Source organism: Dendropsophus ebraccatus, chromosome 14 (assembly GCF_027789765.1).
Source record: "Dendropsophus ebraccatus isolate aDenEbr1 chromosome 14, aDenEbr1.pat, whole genome shotgun sequence".
In the NCBI taxonomy this organism is placed as follows: Eukaryota; Metazoa; Chordata; class Amphibia; order Anura; family Hylidae; genus Dendropsophus; species Dendropsophus ebraccatus.
In genome coordinates this window covers 62651983-62658342 of record NC_091467.1, presented here as the reverse complement: position 1 = coordinate 62658342, position 6360 = coordinate 62651983, and positions in this window count along the sequence as shown.

The window sequence follows — 6360 nt, the reverse complement described above, 5'->3', positions numbered from 1 at the left end:
TACAGAGGGGAGTGCAGAAGAAGGGAGGATGAGTGAGTACAGAGGGGAGTGCATAAGAGAGGAGGATGAGAGAGTACAGAGGGGAGTGCAGAAGAAGGGAGGATGAGAGAGTACAGAGGGGAGTGCAGAAGGAAGGAGGATGAGAGAGAGTACGGAGGGGAGTGCAGAAGGAAGGAGGATGAGAGAGAGTACAGAGGGGAGTGCAGAAGGGAGGAGGATGAGAGAGAGTACAGAGGGGAGTGCAGAAGGGAGGAGGATGAGAGAGAGTACAGAGGGGAGTGCAGAAGGGAGGAGGATGAGAGAGAGTACAGAGGAGAGTGCAGAAGGAGGGAGGATGAGAGAGAGTACGGAGGGGAGTGCAGAAGGAAGGAGGATGAGAGTACAGAGTGGAGTGCAGAAGAAGGGAGGATGAGTGAGTACAGAGGGGAGTGCATAAGAAAGAAGGATGAGAGAGTACAGAGGGGAGTGCAGAAGAAGGGAGGATGAGAGAGTACAGAGGGGAGTGCAGAAGGGAGGAGGATGAGAGAGAGTACAGAGGGGAGTGCAGAAGGAAGGAGGATGAGAGAGAGTACAGAGGGGAGTGCAGAAGGAGGGAGGATGAGAGAGAGTACAGAGGAGAGTGCAGAAGAAAGGAGGATAATGAGAGAGTACGGAGGGGGAGTGCAGAAGGAAGGAGGATGAGAGAGAGTACAGAGGGGAGTGCAGAAGGAAGGAGGATGAGAGAGAGTACAGAGGGGAGTGCAGAAGGAAGAAGGATGAGAGAGAGTACAGAAGGGAGTGCAGAAGGAAGGAGGATGAGAGAGAGTACAGAGGGGAGTGCAGAAGGAAGGAGGATGAGAGAGAGTACAGAGGGGAGTGCAGAAGGGAGGAGGATGAGAGAGTACAGAGGGGAGTGCAGAAGGAAGGAGGATGAGAGAGAGTACAGAGGAGAGTGCAGAAGGAAGGAGGATGAGAGAGAGTACAGAGGGGAGTGCAGAAGGAAGGAGGATGAGAGAGAGTACAGAGGGGAGTGCAGAAGGAAGGAGGATGAGAGAGTACAGAGGGGAGTGCAGAAGGAAGGAGGATGAGAGAGAGTACAGAGGGGAGTGCAGAAGGAAAGAGGATGAGAGAGTACAGAGGGGAGTGCAGAAGGGAGGAGGATGAGACAGAGTACAGAGGGGAGTGCAGAAGGGAGGAGGATGAGAGAGAGTACAGAGGGGAGTGCAGAAGGAAGGAGGATGAGAGAGTACAGAGGGGAGTGCAGAAGGAAGGAGGATGAGAGAGAGTACAGAGGGGAGTGCAGAAGGAAAGAGGATGAGAGAGTACAGAGGGGAGTGCAGAAGGGAGGAGGATGAGAGAGAGTACAGAGGGGAGTGCAGAAGGGAGGAGGATGAGAGAGAGTACAGAGGGGAGTGCAGAAGGAAGGAGGATGAGAGAGAGTACAGAGGGGAGTGCAGAAGGGAGGAGGATGAGAGAGAGTACAGAGGGGAGTGCAGAAGGGAGGAGGATGAGACAGAGTACAGAGGGGAGTGCAGAAGGGAGGAGGATGAGAGAGAGTACAGAGGAGAGTGCAGAAGGAAGGAGGATGAGAGAGAGTACAGAGGGGAGAGCAGAAGGGAGGAGGATGAGAGAGAGTACAGAGGGGAGTGCAGAAGGGAGGAGGATGAGACAGAGTACAGAGGGGAGTGCAGAAGGGAGGAGGATGAGAGAGAGTACAGAGGAGAGTGCAGAAGGGAGGAGGATGAGAGAGTACAGAGGAGAGTGCAGAAGGAAGGAGGATGAGAGAGTACAGAGTGGAGTGCATAAGAGAGGAGGATGAGAGAGAGTACAGAGGAGAGTGCAGAAGGAAGGAGGATGAGAGAGAGTATGGAGGGGAGTGCAAAAGGAAGGAGGATGAGAGAGAGTACAGAGGGGAGTGCAGAAGGAAGGAGGATGAGAGAGAGTACGGAGGAGAGTGCAGAAGAGAGGAGGATGAGAGAGAGTACAGAGGGGAGTGCAGAAGGAAGGAGGATGAGAGAGAGTACAGAGGAGAGTGCAGAAGAAAGGAGGATGAGAGAGAGTACAGAGGAGAGTGCAGAAGAAAGGAGGATGAGAGAGTACAGAGGAGAGTGCAGAAGGAAGGAGGATGAGAAAGAGTACAGAGGGGAGTGCAGAAGGAAGGAGGATGAGAGAGAGTACGGAGGGGAGTGCAGAAGAAGGGAGGATGAGAGAGAGTACGGAGGGGAGTGCAGAAGAAGGGAGGATGAGAGAGAGTACAGAGGGGAGTGCAGAAGAAGGGAGGATGAGAGAGAGTACAGAGGGGAGTGCAGAAGGGAGGAGGATGAGAGAGAGTACAGAGGGGAGTGCAGAAGGGAGGAGGATGAGAGAGAGTACAGAGGAGAGTGCAGAAGGAAGTAGGATGAGAGAGAGTACAGAAGGGAGTGCAGAAGGAAGGAGGATGAGAGAGTACAGAGGGGAGTGCAGAAGGAAGGAGGATGAGAGAGAGTACAGAGGAGAGTGCAGAAGGAAGGAGGATGAGAGAGAGTACAGAGGGGAGTGCAGAAGGGAGGAGGATGAGAGAGTACAGAGGAGAGTGCAGAAGGGAGGAGGATGAGAGAGTACAGAGGGGAGTGCAGAAGGAAGGAGGATGAGAGAGAGTACAGAGGGGAGTGCAGAAGGGAGGAGGATGAGAGAGAGTACGGAGGGGAGTGCAGAAGGAAGGAGGATGAGAGAGAGTACAGAGGGGAGTGCAGAAGGAAGGAGGATGAGAGTACAGAGGGGAGTGCAGAAGAAGGGAGGAGGATGAGAGAGTACAGAGGAGAGTGAAGAAGAGGGGAGGATGAGAGAGAGTACAGCGGAGAGTGCAGAAGGGAGGAGGATGAGAGAGAGTACAGAGGGGAGTGCAGAAGGAAGGAGGATGAGAGAGAGTACAGAGGGGAGTGCAGAAGGAAGGAGGATGAGAGAGAGTACAGAGGAGAGTGCAGAAGGAAGGAGGATGAGAGAGAGTACAGAGGAGAGTGCAGAAGGGAGGATGAGAGAGAGTACAGAGGGGAGTGCAGAAGGAAGGAAGATGAGAGAGAGTACAGAGGAGAGTGCAGAAGGGAGGAGGATGAGAGAGAGTACAGAGGAGAGTGCAGAAGGGAGGAGGATGAGAGAGAGTACAGAGGAGAGTGCAGAAGGAAGGAGGATGAGAGAGAGTACAGAGGGGAGTGCAGAAGGGAGGAGGATGAGAGAGTACAGAGGGGAGTGCAGAAGGAAGGAGGATGAGAGAGAGTACAGAGGGGAGTGCAGAAGGAAGGAGGATGAGAGAGAGTACAGAGGGGAGTGCAGAAGGAAGGAGGATGAGAGAGAGTACAGAGGGGAGTGCAGAAGGAAGGAGGATGAGAGAGAGTACAGAGGAGAGTGCAGAAGGAAGGAGGATGAGAGAGTACAGAGGAGAGTGCAGAAGGAAGGAGGATGAGAGAGTACAGAGTGGAGTGCATAAGAGAGGAGGATGAGAGAGAGTACAGAGGAGAGTGCAGAAGGAAGGAGGATGAGAGAGAGTATGGAGGGGAGTGCAAAAGGAAGGAGGATGAGAGAGAGTACAGAGGGGAGTGCAGGAGGAAGGAGGATGAGAGAGAGTACGGAGGAGAGTGCAGAAGAGAGGAGGATGAGAGAGAGTACGGAGGGGAGTGCAGAAGGAAGGAGGATGAGAGAGAGTACAGAGGAGAGTGCAGAAGAAAGGAGGATGAGAGAGAGTACAGAGGAGAGTGCAGAAGGAAGTAGGATGAGAGAGAGTACAGAAGGGAGTGCAGAAGGAAGGAGGATGAGAGAGTACAGAGGGGAGTGCAGAAGGAAGGAGGATGAGAGAGAGTACAGAGGAGAGTGCAGAAGGAAGGAGGATGAGAGAGAGTACAGAGGGGAGTGCAGAAGGAAGGAGGATGAGAGAGAGTACAGAGGAGAGTGCAGAAGGAAGGAGGATGAGAGAGAGTACAGAGGGGAGTGCAGAAGGGAGGAGGATGAGAGAGTACAGAGGAGAGTGCAGAAGGGAGGAGGATGAGAGAGAACAGAGGGGAGTGCAGAAGGAAGGAGGATGAGAGAGAGTACAGAGGGGAGTGCAGAAGGAAGGAGGATGAGAGAGAGTACGGAGGGGAGTGCAGAAGGAAGGAGGATGAGAGAGAGTACAGAGGGGAGTGCAGAAGGAAGGAGGATGAGAGTACAGAGGGGAGTGCAGAAGAAGGGAGGATGAGTGAGTACAGAGGGGAGTGCATAAGAGAGGAGGATGAGAGAGTACAGAGGGGAGTGCAGAAGAAGGGAGGATGAGAGAGTACAGAGGGGAGTGCAGAAGGAAGGAGGATGAGAGAGAGTACAGAGGGGAGTGCAGAAGGAAGGAGGATGAGAGAGAGTACAGAGGGGAGTGCAGAAGGGAGGAGGATGAGAGAGAGTACAGAGGAGAGTGCAGAAGGGAGGAGGATGAGAGAGAGTACAGAGGGGAGTGCAGAAGGAAGGAGGATGAGAGTACAGAGGGGAGTGCAGAAGAAGGGAGGATGAGTGAGTACAGAGGGGAGTGCATAAGAGAGGAGGATGAGAGAGTACAGAGGGGAGTGCAGAAGAAGGGAGGATGAGAGAGTACAGAGGGGAGTGCAGAAGGAAGGAGGATGAGAGAGAGTACGGAGGGGAGTGCAGAAGGAAGGAGGATGAGAGAGAGTACAGAGGGGAGTGCAGAAGGGAGGAGGATGAGAGAGAGTACAGAGGGGAGTGCAGAAGGGAGGAGGATGAGAGAGAGTACAGAGGGGAGTGCAGAAGGGAGGAGGATGAGAGAGAGTACAGAGGAGAGTGCAGAAGGAGGGAGGATGAGAGAGAGTACGGAGGGGAGTGCAGAAGGAAGGAGGATGAGAGTACAGAGTGGAGTGCAGAAGAAGGGAGGATGAGTGAGTACAGAGGGGAGTGCATAAGAAAGAAGGATGAGAGAGTACAGAGGGGAGTGCAGAAGAAGGGAGGATGAGAGAGTACAGAGGGGAGTGCAGAAGGGAGGAGGATGAGAGAGAGTACAGAGGGGAGTGCAGAAGGAAGGAGGATGAGAGAGAGTACAGAGGGGAGTGCAGAAGGAGGGAGGATGAGAGAGAGTACAGAGGAGAGTGCAGAAGAAAGGAGGATAATGAGAGAGTACGGAGGGGAGTGCAGAAGGAAGGAGGATGAGAGAGAGTACAGAGGGGAGTGCAGAAGGAAGGAGGATGAGAGAGAGTACAGAGGGGAGTGCAGAAGGAAGAAGGATGAGAGAGAGTACAGAAGGGAGTGCAGAAGGAAGGAGGATGAGAGAGAGTACAGAGGGGAGTGCAGAAGGAAGAAGGATGAGAGAGAGTACAGAGGGGAGTGCAGAAGGGAGGAGGATGAGAGAGTACAGAGGGGAGTGCAGAAGGAAGGAGGATGAGAGAGAGTACAGAGGAGAGTGCAGAAGGAAGGAGGATGAGAGAGAGTACAGAGGGGAGTGCAGAAGGAAGGAGGATGAGAGAGAGTACAGAGGGGAGTGCAGAAGGAAGGAGGATGAGAGAGTACAGAGGGGAGTGCAGAAGGAAGGAGGATGAGAGAGAGTACAGAGGGGAGTGCAGAAGGAAAGAGGATGAGAGAGTACAGAGGGGAGTGCAGAAGGGAGGAGGATGAGACAGAGTACAGAGGGGAGTGCAGAAGGGAGGAGGATGAGAGAGAGTACAGAGGGGAGTGCAGAAGGAAGGAGGATGAGAGAGTACAGAGGGGAGTGCAGAAGGAAGGAGGATGAGAGAGAGTACAGAGGGGAGTGCAGAAGGAAGGAGGATGAGAGAGTACAGAGGGGAGTGCAGAAGGGAGGAGGATGAGACAGAGTACAGAGGGGAGTGCAGAAGGGAGGAGGATGAGAGAGAGTACAGAGGGGAGTGCAGAAGGAAGGAGGATGAGAGAGAGTACAGAGGGGAGTGCAGAAGGGAGGAGGATGAGAGAGAGTACAGAGGGGAGTGCAGAAGGGAGGAGGATGAGACAGAGTACAGAGGGGAGTGCAGAAGGGAGGAGGATGAGAGAGAGTACAGAGGAGAGTGCAGAAGGAAGGAGGATGAGAGAGAGTACAGAGGGGAGAGCAGAAGGGAGGAGGATGAGAGAGAGTACAGAGGGGAGTGCAGAAGGGAGGAGGATGAGACAGAGTACAGAGGGGAGTGCAGAAGGGAGGAGGATGAGAGAGAGTACAGAGGAGAGTGCAGAAGGAAGGAGGATGAGAGAGTACAGAGGAGATTGCAGAAGGGACGAGGATGAGAGAGTACAGAGGGGAGAGCAGAAGGAAGGAGGATGAGAGAGTACAGAGGGGAGTGCAGAAGGGAGGAGGATGAGAGAGAGTACAGAGGGGAGTGCAGAAGGGAGGAGGATGAGAGAGTACAGAGGGGAGAGCAGAAGGGAGGA